Source organism: Myotis myotis, unplaced genomic scaffold (genome assembly GCF_014108235.1).
Source record: "Myotis myotis isolate mMyoMyo1 unplaced genomic scaffold, mMyoMyo1.p scaffold_m19_p_1, whole genome shotgun sequence".
Classification (NCBI taxonomy): Eukaryota; Metazoa; Chordata; class Mammalia; order Chiroptera; family Vespertilionidae; genus Myotis; species Myotis myotis.
The window spans coordinates 153,977,317-153,992,790 of NW_023416313.1; the positions used below are offsets into that span (position 1 = coordinate 153,977,317).

At 41.0% G+C, this 15,474-nt stretch overlaps 1 non-coding gene across 1 annotated transcript; it reads left to right on the forward strand.

Moving 5' to 3' along the window:
- The first annotated feature begins 14,565 nt into the window (after positions 1-14,565).
- LOC118661917 lies at positions 14,566-14,691 on the forward strand. Its single transcript, XR_004969528.1, has one exon. It is a non-coding gene; the product is annotated as a small nucleolar RNA SNORA1 (small nucleolar RNA).
- Positions 14,692-15,474: the final 783 nt, after the last annotated feature.

The window sequence follows — 15,474 nt, forward strand, 5'->3', positions numbered from 1 at the left end:
AAGATAAGTCATCCATATTAACCTATAAATGCAACAAGAAAAAGCATTTTATTGATCTTTATGCAAATTATACAGGTGACCAAAGGAGTTCTAATCTGGTAGAAACCATTCAGATCTTGCTATTTTCTCCTTTAGCTCACCGGCTCAGCTTCTTAAGCAAGGTCATTCTGGAGATTACTCTTAAAATCCTGCTTTGGTGTTTATGTCATCATCTCTTCTATCCTAAGAACATCTAGGAGCAGTGGTTCTCAACATTCTGGCCCTTTAAATACAGTTCCTCATGTTGTGACCCAACCATAAAATTATTTTCGTTGCTACTTCATAACTGTAATGTTGCTATTGTTATGAATCATAATGTAAATATCTGATATGCAGGATGGTCTTAGGCGACCCCTGTGAAAGGGTCGTTCAACTGCCAAAGGCGTCGTGGCCCACATATTGAGAACCGCTGATCTAGGAGGCAGAGATTCTCCGGGTCAAAGAGGTGGAAGTTGCTAGAAGTTAAAAGTGGTGTTTGCACACTAGACAAGTGACATGCTAAAGGGCTGTGACATCCAGGACATTTTCTAATTCTTTCCCTCCACCTCCACCTCAAAAATAATGGTGAGGAGCAGAGTGTGGTGGTTGGGAGCATGGGCTCTGCAGCCTTATACCCCAGGCTTTGCTGCTTGTTAGCTACGGGCCTTGAGCACATGACGCAACCTCCCTGTGCCTCACCTTCTTCATCTGTGAAAATGAGGGAGATGATGATGACATCACCTACTCTCTAGGATTGTTATGAAAAATCAAATATTAATATTTATAAAGCATTTGTAGGGTCTGACACATAATACACTCTATGCAGTTGTTTGTTAAGTTAACTAATGCAATGTTATTGGCACTGTGGTTGTTCTTAGTCTCCTGAAGAGGCGGCTGTTCATGAAACTTTTCCAAAGCTGAAATTGCCCAGAATATTGGGTGAAAAATTTCCCTTCTCTTCCTCAGCAGCCCCTTCACTGTAGAGGTTTCTGTATTCAGTGCTCACAGAAGCCCAATATTTCTTTTTTTTTTTTAAATATATATTTTATTGATTTTTTACAGAGAGGAAGGGAGAGAGATAGAGAATCAGAAACATCGGTGAGAGAGAAACATCAATCAGCCGCCTCCTGCACACCTCCCACTGGGGATATGCCCGCAACCCAGGTACATGCCCTTGACCGGAATCGAACCTGGGACCTCCCAGTCCGCAGGCCGACGCTCTATCCACTGAGCCAAACCGGTTTCGGCAGAAGCCCAATATTTCAATGGTCTCTTCTGGATGTCTAAACTTCTAATAAGAAATGATATTTAGATGAAAAAAGAAATGGACAAATTTTGGGTGCCTGCTTTCTAGGTAGTTGTTAGCATATTCTCTGTGTTAAACAAAATATCCTCACAAGATGAGGAGATTTTCAAAACACATCATAAAATAAATTGAGTCACATTTCAGAAACATCAGTACAGTGAAAATTGTCTAAGTTTTCCAGAAATTTGTGACTTTCTGAGCACAAGAAAATGATATGAAGTTCATTGACATTATATATTTATGCCTCATATTTTCTAAGTGTGAGCTATATTATTAGAAATAAAGCCAGTTTTTATTTATACAAGAGCTGATTAGCGCAGCTGAGATGTTATAGGTCTATTGTGACTGTTTCTTCCCCACCATACCCCTAAAATTTTTTTTTATTTTTTTAAATATATTTTATTGATTTTTTACAGAGAGGAAGGGAGAGGGATAGAGAGTTAGAAATATCGATGAGAGAGAAACATCCATCAGCTGCCTCCTGCACACCCCCTACTGGGGATGTGCCCACAACCAAGGTACATGCCCTTGACTGGAATCAAACCTGGGACCCTTCAGCCCACAGGCTGACACTCTATCCACTGAGCCAAACCGGTTAGGGCCCCCTGCAATTTTTTGCCTTTTGAGCAATTGCAAAGCCTGAGTAGTCAGGTATGAAATTGGTTTCTCGTGATATAGTTAGATTTCCAAGGCAAACTATATAGTTCCTTACTTTCTCTTTAGTAGGAAGATGCAGGACTAAAGGGTCCTTCCTCTGGGGTTTCTGTATTCTCTGGAGTAGTCTGACTACAAACTTTGGATTGAACACTTTGGCCAAGTAGCTTCATGTTCTTGTCTGTTGTATCATAATTTAGCTTCACAACTATACTTCCTCAGATTATCACTAATAGAATTTGGGGGCTCGATACCAGCTTTCACCCCAGCTTCAGCAGAGAATTATACTTGTAGGACTTGGGGGGGGGGGGGCATTTCTGATACTGAAAGAGGTAAAAAAAAAATAGCATGCTGTGAGTAGCCACTGAAGTACCGATGGAGAGTTGGTTTTCAAACTTTCTGACTTAGGTTACTCATGTTTACTAGGCATGGCTGTAGCGAATACAACGACAGCAATTTATAATCCGGTACTTTATGTGTTCGTTTGCCTCTTTTACACTTCGCCTTGCTGCAGAAAGTTAAACAGTCATCATCTGATTCTTCTTCCAGGGCAGGAAGCAGGAAAAGATGGGGCTCTCCTTTCTTTTCTTTCTCCATGGCCTGCATAGGACCGTGTTTAACTCTGTAATAATTTCTTTTCAGACTCCAGTTGCTTAGGAAACTACACTCTTTGCTCTCTAACTTGACCTAGTTTCCTGATGAATCGTCTTTTCATTTCTTCACTAAGTCCTAAAGGTTTTCACATACTGCAATTTTCTCTTTCAAACAGCTTTAGGCATAACTGCTTATAAAATCATAGGCAATCATAAAACTTCAGATTTTTAAGGAAACTTGGGGACCATTGAATCCAATCCCCTCATTTTACATTAAAAAGTTGAGTCTCCAAGAGGGTAAATAACTTGTTCACTGCAATCCAGCTAATTTGCAAACTTGGTAGAATTTTCCCAAGTAATTTTTTACTTGGGTAGAATTACAACTAAAACCATTTTAAAGGGCACATACTTCTCCATCTTCAGTCTTTTGAACTATCATATGAATATAATTACCAAAATCAAATTTATAAAATCATGACCCCTAATGCTAAAAAACAAAAACACTGTGATGTGAGAAATAATTGAATGAGGTTTGGGATTAACATGCTTTTTAATAGGCCATTTATTCCTACTCTGGTCTCAAAAGTAGTACTTCATTGAGGGGTGGCTAGATCAGCCAATAGTGATTGCTTTGTTTTATCTTATGATCTTTATTTTCACAGGGGAGGAAGTTGAGGGAAAATGGACCAACACAAATAGAGAGAAATAATGTCAACATGGGAATCAGATTAGGCTTAATAATCTACTGTCATTACTATTAATATAATATCATACATTGTGCTCACAAGGCCATAACTCTAGTTTGGCAATGTAAACACCAGACAAGAAATTATACATTATCTTTGTGTTCAGAACATACTTCTAGCTAGAGTCTAAGATGAAAAGTATGTGTCTTCCCCTTGCTCTTTCTATTGCCCATTCATTACACTTAGTGAGTTCGCCTGTATGGCCACAAGTAACCCATAGAGTCTTTGAAGAACCATTCTCCTGACTGCACTAAGCCTCTCTGCACAAGACAGTGTGTCCCACAGCAGGCCCATTGCTGACATTTGTGAGCCTGAGGCAAACGTGCAATTATGTCTCTAATACCCCCCGCCCCCAATGAACGGTGGACCCACTTTTCTCTCCATACTGACCTCAAAGAACTTGTGTATAAGTGTGTAGAGTCCACCTTACATATCTAAGCCCTGTCCGTAACTCCAAACACAAATTCTACAGAGTCTCCTTTGGACCACACCTTGGACAATACAGTCTGCCCTTAAGAGGACAGGGAAAAGTAGAAGCCCAAGCAGGATTAGGGCTTTATGATCAGGGAGTTTTGATTTCCTGGGTAGGGAGAGCTTGGCCTAGAAGAGGGAGAAAAGTTCTAGGTGAGCAAATCCTGACAGACCTGTCACTCTCTGGGGAAGAGGAGGGCCCAAGGAGGTCCAGAATAGGGGCCTCTAAAGCATAGGACCCAGGAAAGAAGTCCTGGTTGATTGGATCAAGGGCAGTACTGCCAACAAGAAAACTCTGGGACAGAGCCCTCCTATGGGCATTGTCTCTTGGGTTGGACCTGTACAAGGAATGGAAGCAAAGATGTTTGATGGCCAGAAGGAAGCCACCTTAAGCAAGTTATATATTTTTTAACAGGGAAAATTCCAGAGATGTTGTAAAAGAGCATCTAAAAGAATAAGACTGTTCAGAAGTATGTCATGTCAGAACTGGGAGGAATCTTCAAGATCATCTAACAAAGACAGAATGAGACCACAGAGACAAGCAACTTGTCCAAGTCGGACTGCAAGTTAGCAATGGAGCTCAGACAAAAGCTTTGAATTTAGGCTTCCAGGTTCTCAGCACTTTTTGTTTTGTTTTGTTTTGCATGACCTGGTGCCAAATCCCTTTGAAGCATAACTGAGGCAACATGAAAGAATGATGGCCACAGGATAGATCTTATACTGAAAGTATACCTTTTTAATGATGTGACAGAGCAGAATACCAACAGTTTCTACAGAAAATCAAAGACTGGTCAGCAAATAGTATGGTGTGTGTGTGTGTGTGTGTGTGTGTGTGTGTGTGTGTGTGTGTGTGTGATGGGAGGATCAGATTAGGGAAGAGAAGGGAAGCACTATAATGTAGGGATAGATGTCTTGATGGGGATGCTAAGCATCAGAGAAGCTTTCTGTTTTCTATGAGTTTGTTACGGGTATTGGGCCATCACTTGTGAGTGTTGGTGCAATGAGAAAAGGTAGAAATGAAGAAGGAAGCTTAGAGACTCTGAATTACCCCCTCACTCCCATTTACCCTCACTTTGGGACTAAGTATCAACTCCATCCATACCCTCCTACACTGTCAGTAATGCTTGTTTGAAAAAGAAAGGGCAGGAAATAAAATGTATTAAAGTGGTAAGTATGGTCTAAGCATTGATTGATGGTTTTAAAAGAAATTAATATTGTGGCCCATGAAAAAGAGAATTAGACTGGAGTATAGAATTTGTATTCCAGTCCTGGCCTTGCAGCAAGCTATTTAACCTCTGTAGTTCTGTTTTCCCAAAGGTAAACTGAAAATATGAAAGCTAGTTATTAATATTGATGATAGCAAAAAAAATATGAGGGGAAAAAAACCAATGTCAACAACAGGGAAATAAAGAATGAAATATTTATATGCTACAATATTGTCAATATTAAAAATTACAACTTTGAAAATTTTTAGCAATACACTAAAAAATCACAACATAATGTTAAGCAAAAAGCATGATTCAGAAACTATATATAGTGCTATGCCAATTTTATAAGATATAGTATAATAAAATACTTGAAACAAATAATCAAAATGCTAATTTTATTACCTCTCAGTGGTAATTAGAGATGGTTTTAATTTTTTTCTTTTTTTAAAATTTTTTAATATATTTTATTGATTTTTTACAGAGAGGAAGGGAGAGGGATAGAGAGTTAGAAACATCGATGAGAGAGAAACATCAATCAGCTGCCTCCTGCATACCCCCCGTTGGGTATATGCCCACAACCAAGGTACATGCCTGCTGGGGTCCAGCCCTAGCAGGTCCTGGGGTCCCCAAAGGTGTGGACGGAGTCGGCGAAGAAGGAATGACACGGAGACAGCGTTCAGTTGATCAGCAGCCTAGCCAGGATCTCTAGCCAAGTTCTGGTCAGGATCTCCAGCGAAGTTCTGGTTAGGATCTCCAGCCAGGTTCTGTGTCCATGTTCTCTTGGTAGGTTCTCCAGCCAGGTTCTCCAGGTTCTCCAGCCAGGCTCAGTCCAGGTTCTCCAGCCAGGTTCAGTCCAGGTTCTCCAGCCAGGTTCAGTCACCAGGTTCTAGTCAGGTTCTCTTGCCATGTTCTATCCAGGTTCTGTAGCCAGGTTCTGTCTCTAGGTTCTTCAGCCAGGTTCTCTCGCTAGGTTCTGTCTCTAGGTTCTGTGGCCAGTTTCTGTCCAGGATCTTTTGCCATGTTCCCTCCAGTGAAGTTCTTCTGTCTCTAGGTTCTGTGTAGGTTCTGTGTCTAGGTTCTGTCTAATTTTTTTCTTTATATAGTATTTTCACTGTTTTCTAAAGTATGTTTAATAAACATACACTAATTTTACCATCAGGAAAGATGCTATTTTTAATAGAAACAATATGCTCCAGCCTAATTCATAAGGATGTGTGAAGATAATGAAATAATAGGTTTAAAAACTGAATTCTGACCAACATGTGCTAAATAACCCAATTATTGTTTATGCTAAAGGAAAATGTTGATCTGCACCTCCATGTACAGCTTCTTCTTAACAGTGGATGGATGTGCCTGGGAGTCACCATCCCAGCCCCCAGTGGAGCACAGCACACGTGCCACGGCCGCTTTAGACCTATTTCTGTGTTCGGGTGCTGATGTCCAAAAAACAGTCCTATCGACTCTGCTCATGATGCAGCACCTTCATTTAGTCATCAGAACCAATGGCCGGCTCTGAAGTCTTTGAGCCTGATGTGGGGCCTTAGGGAAGGGTGGGAAGTGTGCAAACACACTTTTCTGTGGCTTCAATTTCAGCTCCTCTTCTCAACTGGCAGTGACTATTACCTGATGCTATTTTCCTTGGAAGCTGCTGATAGAAGGGTTAAGATTCATGGAAAATAAAAACAGGCAGCAAGTAGGGCAGGAGGTGGGCTGGGTCCAGAATTAGCTTGGCATCCTGGTAAGGTAAGGTAAGGAAAGGGAAGGGAAGGGAAGGAAGGAAGGGAAGGGAAGGGAAGGGAAGGGAAGGAAAGGGAAGGGAAGGGAAGGCAAGGCAAGGCAAGGCAAGGCAAGGCAAGGCAAGGCAAGGCAAGGCAAGGCAAGGCAAGGCAAGGCAGGGTAGGTGACTACAACTAGTTAAGGATGACTGTGTCAGGTACTTGATAATGATGATCTCAGTCTTCTGATATGAGGTGAGTCATGTTCTTTCTTCCTCCTTCTACTTTTTATTTTTCTTTTAAACTGGAGAAACAGATGCTCAGAGAGGCAAACACACACACACACACACACACACACACACACACACACACACACAAACAAAACCAAAACAAACCAACAAAACCCAAACAAAATCACACCAAAAACAAAAGCCAAAGAGGCTTGTCCAAGATCACACAGCTAATAAATGCTAGAGCTGGAGTTTGAATTCACATTTATTGGCTCTGAAATTTGTGCTTTCTACAATAGTCCAATGAGGATACCAGATTCACTCAAGGGGAATTTTGGAAGCACAAATTCCTAAATGCTATGCCCTAGATATTTTGATTTAGTAGGTTAAGAATGGAAGCAAGAAGTCTGTATTTTAAAAGCCTCTTTGAAAAGAGGAAGGTTTGAGGACCGCTGCTCCATTCCATGTTGCTGCTCCTGTAGGAACAATGAAGCAGGGTGTGCATGGACCTGAAGATTGGGTCCAGTGAGTGAATGATGCTAGAGCAGCTACTGTGAACTTCACACTCTGCACAAAATCCCCCTCTGGATCCCTGTTGATTATTCAGCTTGACCTTTCTCAAGGTCAGAATTAGGGAAAGCCAGCCAATCAGGAAGGGTGCTGAAACAAAACATGCAAATGTAACAGGATCGAGGAAATTGTTTTTAGTAGAACACTCCAGAGACAACTGCCTTTATAGTTGCAAAGAAGCTTCTGTGGTAGTGAGTGGGAGAAGGAGATGAGCCCCCCAGGGAGTTTAATTCAGTAACAAAAGGTGGTCATTAAGTTGCTTCTAAGGAAGGCAGGTCCTGCAGACCTTTTTTTTTTTTTCAGGGTCGAAGCCAAAGCCTGTCACTATTTAGGACTACAGAGGAGTAGCTGAATGACCACCAGTGTTCCCCCCACTACTTTTTCTCCAGGCTTAATCCACTCCTCTAAGTAAATATTTAACAAATATATTAAATACTAGAGGCCCAGTGCACAAATTTATTCACCAGTGGGATCCCTCAAACTGGCCTGTGGGATCAGGCCAAAACCAGCTCTCTGACATCCCCCAAGGGGTCCCTGATTGCGAGAAGGTGCAGGCCAGGCCGAGGGAACCTACTGATGCACGATCAGGGCCCGGGAGGGACACGGGAGGTTGGCCAGCCAGGGAGGGACCGCGGAAGGGCTCCAGGGTGTGTCTGGCCCACCTTGCTCAGTCGTGATAGGCCAGACCCCAGCAGCAAGTTAGCCTACCAGTTGGAGCATCTGTCCCCTGGTGGTCAGTGTACATCATAGTGAATGGTCAACAAGTCAACTGCCTGCCCCCTGGTGGTCAGTGCACGTCATAGTGAGCGGTTGAGCGACCTTAGCATATAATTAGCATATTACGCTTCGATTGGTTGACCAGACGACCAGATGACCAGACACTTAGCATATTAGGCTTTTATTATATAGGATAAAGGTTTGAAGATGCATAAAATCATTGACTTGGCTCATGCATCCCTGTGATGGCAGGTTTTGGACCTGCCATCCCCCCATCACCTCCTCTCTCTTCCAGGTCTTTGCATGTCTAGTCTCATTGCTTGCAATACTCTCTGCTCTCACTCACCTTTTTTCCCTTCTGTGGGGCCCTGTCTAGAGTACACCAGATGACCAAGGCCAGTTAGAGTGTGGAGGCCCTGTTCAGAGTATGCCGGGTGTTCAAGGCCACTCTGAGTGTGGGACTCCTAATCAAAGTGTTCAAGCTTGAGTTGCATATGCAAGTGCACAGCAAGGCCACAGCTATCGCACTGTACACTGCGTAAGAATGCCCTTCTATAACTCACAATAGTGAGGTCACTATTTTGGAAAGAAGCCTCTTTTGTCTAAGTAGTATAAAGTTGTTACTGACCAGCCAGTATGGGGCTGTATTACAGGGAAGATGTATTACTGACCAGGAGGCTGTTGCTGTAGGTACAGAGACTACTGCGGCTGTGTGGGAAAGATGTATTATTAATTAGCCAGTGAATGGCTACAGTATGGGACTATACTTTGAAAAACTGTTTTGTCTAGTGGCTCCTTGTTAGCAATGGCTACATGGCCACTGGCTTCTACAATGAAGACTCTCTTATATACCTACAACTTCCCATGGCTTCTCCACCGAATACCCGGTGTCCTAGGAGGTAAAGTCCTTCACAGAGGGGCTCGGACCTGACAGTTGGCATAGTGGGGCAGGATAAAGGACCTAGGGTTTGAGGAGTAAGTATTCCAACAATGGTGCAGTGAACAGAGGATAAAGGAGAACTGTGTTCCTAACACCTTATTCTTACAAGTCTTGCAGGTCTGTTTAAGCTCTCCTCTGAGAGTTTAGAGCTTAGAGACGCTTAGTGTGTGTTCTGACGACTCTGTCACAGCACTGATCAGGGGTCATTGTTATTACATATCTAATTGCCCATTTCCTGGTAAACTGTGAACTCAACGAAGTCAGATACTTGTTTTTATCTTGTCTAGCACTGTTTCCTCAAAGCTATCCCAATGATCATTAAATATGTATTGAGCATTGAATGAACTGAGAATATAAGGGTATGTACGCAGGGTGCCCCTCACTTAGATGGGTCAAAGGCTGGGTCCAGAACTGTTATTAGTTCACAGGAACTCCAGTGGCTGGAATAACTAACTTTATCAAAGATCAATCTTATTTAAATTACGGTGCCAAGAATCCTGAGATGAGGATCAGGAGTACAAGGTTCAACCAAATGTGTGACCTTTGGCCAGTTGTTTAATCTCTCAGAGTTTTTCTGAGTAGCAAAGGAAAGTGTAGGAAAGAACTCTGAAAACAGCCCAAATATGAATACATAGTCCTGGAGACGTAGGAGAGATGGGGTCATCTCTAAAGGACTGTGGTTGGGACGAAGGGGCCACATTCTGGTTCCCATTTTTCCCACCTCTAGCCATATGTCTGGTTGAATCAGCGCAGTAAGTACAGTGGAGCCCTCATCACCCCCCACTCACCACCGCCATTATCTGGTTGATTAATACAGTTTGTGTGTTATTGCAGGGGGAAGGGGAGGAGGAGAGAGAACAAAGTGGCAGGCAGCCTCTGCTGTTGCAAGAATGTGGTGGATCTGTCAAAAACACTTTCCAGATTCCTCATTCTCTAGGGGATAATTTTTCTGTTGGTGTTTTGAGATCTCAAAATTAAATACCTGTACCAGAATTGCAATCTCCAAGGTGACAGTGCTGGAAATCTCCCTTGGCCTCTTAACATGAGAGGTTTTAAATAATAGTCGCCTTAATGAAGTACCATATGGACAACGTTTTAGGACAGGCGGTCAGATGGTGGTAAGAATGAAAAAAATTAACTACAAAAACAAGCAAAAGTGTTTCACAATATACCAAATCATCACTTGTACGCCTTAAACTTATAGAATGTTATATATCAGTTATGTTTCAATAAAGCTGGGGAAAAACTAGCTAAAGAATTAGAAGTAGGATTGCAGATTTAGAAAATAAAAATATTTTGGACATACCTACCAGAAAAAAATTATTCCTTGTTTATCTGAAATTCACATGTAACTTGGTGTCATATATTTTATCAGAAAACCTTTAATGGAAGACTTCTCCTTTTCCTAGTCTGTTCTAATTATTCCATAATGAAAAAATAAAATGTTCTATAGAAATATTTATTCTGTAGTATCATTGCTTAAATGAGTTGATTACCATTTAATGTCTTTAAAATTACTCTCCCCTTCAAAAATAGCCATTGTTTTCCACTTTTTATATAGATTAGGATGTAATGTCCCTCTTAAATTATTTTATGTATTTTTGGGATCTTCTATGTTTTAACCTTAAATCCATAAGGAATTTTATCATTATGCTCCTTTTATTGTATTATAGTTCAATACCATGAGTTACAATGTATTATTTGAAAGTGGCGAAATAAAAGAAATTACCACTTTTCACAGTGGGGAATCTTGGGCACTGCATTTCAGTTATTCTGCTTAGCGCTCAGTGGGATTGTTTTTATATTATATTGTTTTTTATTGAAATTTTCAAATGTATACAAAAGTAGAAGGAATACTATTACGAACCTCCATGTATTATTGGCCAGCGCTACCAGTTATCATCTCACGGCCAAAACTGTGTTATCCATACCTCTACTCACTCCTCATCCCTACTGCCACCTCGCTTATTTTAGAGTGAATCTCAGACATCAAGTCATTTCATTGGTCAAGTTCAGTATATGTCCCTAAAAGGTAAAGATCTTTTAAAAATATTCACAATACTATAATCCACCTAAAAATCAACAGAATGTCTAATTTTATCAGATATCTAATGAAGGTTAAAATTTCCCCAATCATCTCAATTTTTTATAGCCTATTTTTAAAGTCTCCTTATTGTAATTTATTAAATAGGTTTCTCCCTCCCTCCCCCGCCTCTCCCTTTATAAGCTATTTATTGTAGAAACTGGACTGTCCAGTTGAGTTTTTTACACTCTGGATTTTATTAGTAAAAATTGTATCCTCATGGTATCATTTAACATGACTCTCTGTCCCTATATTTCTTATAGTTGGATCTAGAGATTTAGCCTAATTCAGGTTAATTTTTTTTTTTTTTTGCAAGAATACCCTATAGGTGGTGGGTGTGTTTCCATCAGGAGACATGTAATGCCGGGGTCCAACCCCAGCAGGTCCAGGGGTCCCCAAAGGTGTAGACGGAGTCGGTGAAGAAGGAAGGACACGGAGACAGCGTTCAGTTGATCAGCAGCCTAGCCAGGATCTCTAGCCAGGATCTCCAGCCAAGTTCTGGTCTGGATCTCCAGCGAAGTTCTGCTGTTTATTGTCTTGTTACATCCATATTTATACCAGTTGATTTTAATCCTGTCAATTTCTATTACAAAGGTTAGGGCGTTTCTTATCTCCATTCCAGGGAGTAAAGATTATGTAGCTTAAGCATGATTGTTTGTAGTGATTAACTGCCCGCCTGGCACTTAGTTAAGGAGTTTCATCCCCTCCCTGACTTCAGGGAAAAATTCCTACCTGGGGAAACAACCTTTCTAGGAGAGGCATCCCCTCCCTGACTTCAGGGAAAAATTCCTACCTGGGGAAACAACCTTTCTTGGAGAGGTGACCTTGGTTAAAACACACAGCGCTAAGGGGAGCAAACATATTAAGAACAGTATGCTATATACGCCAGGTCCCTTGAAACATATGCTGTGCAGATGTTTCTTTCCTGCAGCGACTGTGTCAAGCAGCAAGGATGGACCGGCTTCCGGCAATGTAATATCCATTTGTCTCTCTTTTTGTGCTATCAGCAGTCATTGAGGATCATTGCCTATCAGTGGTCGGCAAACTGTGGCACGCGAGCCACATGCGGCTCTTTGGCCCCTTGAGTGTGGCTCTTCCACAAAATACCGACTTCTGCGCATGGGCCACGAAGTTTCAATCACACTGTACATGTGCGCCCGCACGTGGTATTTTGTGGAAGAGCCACACTCAAAGGGCCAAAGAGCCGCATGTGGCTCGCGAGCTGCAGTTTGCTGACCACTGGCCTAGATCCATTATTTGATCAGAAATCTGTGAAATGGTGTTAGTCTTACTATATCATTCTTTTTCTATTTATTTTTGAAAAAACTCTCCCTCATCAACTATTTTGTTATCCTGAAGTTTATTTCATGTGGGAAAGTACCCTTGGCCAGTTCCCTGCGAAACAGATTCTGAGACAGACATTACAGGTCTGAAAGGAGGGAGCTCTGGGGAACATCGCTTGTAAGAGCACGAGGGAAGCAAGGCCTGGGTGAGGGAGAGTTGGACTGCTTAGTGGTTGACCACCTTAATTAAAAATATACTTAGAAACTGAAGAGTTTAATTTTTAATTGCATTTCATCCATACAAATTGCACTTCATCCATTCTACATTTACTTAGGAGCTGCAACGTGCCAAGAACTGCTGCTGGCCTTTGTGCTCAAATTCTGATCCTTCGCTAGATAGCTTCACCCATTATGGGCAGTAACAAGGAGGGTTTGATCTCAAAGCTATTCCCTTTTCTTATTGGACTGATGGGTATTTCAGAAGGTCAAAGAAGACAAACATGGACTGCTAAGCTCAAGAGACGATTCCTGCATTGTCAGAACAGAGTGTGTAGAATATTGGTAATTTCATCTCCTATGAGAAGGTAGGTTACAGGACAAGAGGGTGGTCTCCTTGGTGCTGGCCAAAACAGCTCTGGGACAAAGGAGAGCACTGAAGGAAGTGCTGCCTGGGTCAGAAGGCTCCTCAGCTTTTTTCATTCCATCAAATGATAGAACAAGTGCACATGTACTAATGCTGAAGCCAGAACACCTTGAAAAGAATTTCCTGGAAGAGTGAGAATCTTAATGTAGAAGCTAGTTTAATAGCTTTCTCTAGAATTTGGAAAGGTTCACATCTACATGGGCCATAGATTCTTATCCAGGCGATAGGTTCAATAGCTAATAGCTTCTCTCGGTACTTTCCAGCCCCAGGAGTCAGTAATTTAGTGTACTTAAGGAGCGATCTCCCTGACATTTTTGCATTGAATATCAGAATAAATAGGTAATAGCATATCTATATAACTTGCTAACATGTCATTTAGGCTGCCTGAGGGCTGCCGTAAATTGCTCTGCTACCTTTTTAAGTGAATATACAAATGCTAAGCATCAGCGATAAGATCATCCTGTATTTTATTTTATGATTATTCTTCCCCTCTGGTGCTGAGAAATGAATTGCTTATGAGAGGGAAGGGAGGATTGGCTTAATAACTTGTAATCAGATATGCCACACAGCAAATGTGAAGTTCCCATTTTCCTAGGTTAGCAATTTTTTAATCCCATGGAGAACAATCGAATCTCATAATATGGGAAAGGCCAGTGGTAACCCTTAACTGCAAAATGCCTACAGAAATTAGGTGCAAGAGAGAATGAAACAATGGAATAAACCTGTGATTGGTGACTATCTTGCCATTCTTTCTGAAGATCTTATGAAGAGATAGCTAAAAATGATATCAATACAAAGCTTACTGTTCTAAACACTTTATTACTAGTAACTTAATGCTTACAACTCCGTTTTATAGATGAGGGCACTGAAACACGAGGATTAAATGATTAGCCCAGGGTCACACACGGAATCCCAGATAGTGCGCTAAACTGCCCCTAATGAAATACTGATTTCCTGACTGTTTTGGGGTTTGTTCAATACTGTGTTTCCCGGGAAGACTAAATCAGTTTTTGAGAAAACATGGCCTTCTGTCCAATTTCACATGAGGAAGAATCTTTGGCTCAATCCTTCAGTCTCTAAAAGTCCCTCAGAGCCCTTAGTTGGATAATTAGTTGCGAACAATATCAATTATATCTAAGTGGGCAAATTTAATTACTACAGAAGACCAATTGATTTTTTAAATTATCATTGATTGCTCAGTGGTTATCTCCATGCAAAGATTGGTACATTCTGAATCTTTAATTTAATTAGTTTATTAAGTACTCCAAAGGTTGACACCAAAGTAAGAGGTGAATGTTCTCCCTGCTCCCTTTTCTTCTCAGTGAAGGATAAACACCATGGAAGCCCGAGACAAACAATTACTATTAAATTATGCGCAGGTTTCTGGAAGGCATTTTTTAAAAAATTGATTTCAGAGTGTCCAGAAATTTGTTAATGTGGCTACATTGAGAGACAGGTTATGCTTCCATCACAGTAATCTTATTATAGTGGTGACAATGAGACCTGTAACATTTTAAATAAATAAATAAATAAATAAATAAAAATTGATTTCAGAGAGATGAAGGAAGAGGAAGAGAAAGACAGAGACATCAATGATGACAGAGAATCATCAATTGGCTGCCTCCTCCACACCCCCTACTGGGGATGGAGCCCACAATCTGGGTATGTGCCCTGACCAGGGATCAAACTGTGACCTCTTGGTTCATAGGTCGATGCTCAACTACTGAACCACACTGGCCGGGTATTGAGACATCCTTTTTTTGTTGTTTTAGCAAATTTATTAGAGGCAGAAATACTTTGTTTCCCTAATGGTGAGAATAGAACATGCCATATTACCTGGGGTACCAGTGTGCTGATATTTTAAATCCTTAAATCAAACTCACAATACAGCCAGTTAAGACCCTAAGGACTATTGGAAATTGATGAGGTTTTAAAGCGGATTCTACTCTTTAATCTATCCTAACCCCCCCCTTCTTTCCTCAATACCAACTGGATGAATAATTTGGATTTCTTTGTCTCCATTTTCTCATCTTTAAAATGAAGAGAATCATATGTGTCTTATCTAGCACACAATCATACTTGTCTAAACTATGACACTGCATTTAAAAATATTAAATGTATGTAAATTCAAGTGTCAGTAATATTTAGATAATCACGATATTTGCATTATTTCGCTGTAAAAAATTTGTCTGACATTGATTAAATCAATTATCTATTGCTGCATAAGAAGTTACTCCAACACTTACTGGCTTAAAACAACCACTTATATTTCTCAGACGCCTACAAATGAGCCCGGT